The sequence below is a fragment of the Branchiostoma floridae genome, chromosome 1 (assembly GCF_000003815.2).
Source record: "Branchiostoma floridae strain S238N-H82 chromosome 1, Bfl_VNyyK, whole genome shotgun sequence".
Taxonomy (NCBI): domain Eukaryota; kingdom Metazoa; phylum Chordata; class Leptocardii; order Amphioxiformes; family Branchiostomatidae; genus Branchiostoma; species Branchiostoma floridae.
In genome coordinates, this window is record NC_049979.1 from 24,560,909 (window position 1) to 24,561,155 (window position 247).

The following is a 247-nucleotide window of genomic DNA, read 5'->3' on the forward strand; positions in this document are numbered from 1 at the left end:
CAGTAGGACGGGCAGGAGTGGGCAGCTGCCCAAAGCCTCGGTACGACAAAGTCAGCGGGAAGGAGAAGCGTCTACTGATCCAGGATGAGATAAGGGCTGGGGAAGAGGAGGATCGGCGATGCAGGATGGTAGGCATGCGCAAGCAAGGTGCGTGGACTAGGTGGGAACATACCGACTCCCGCAAGGTCACATGGCCAGAGCTGAGCCTTCTCGGATCAAATTTCTCATCTCTTCAGTGTACGACGTC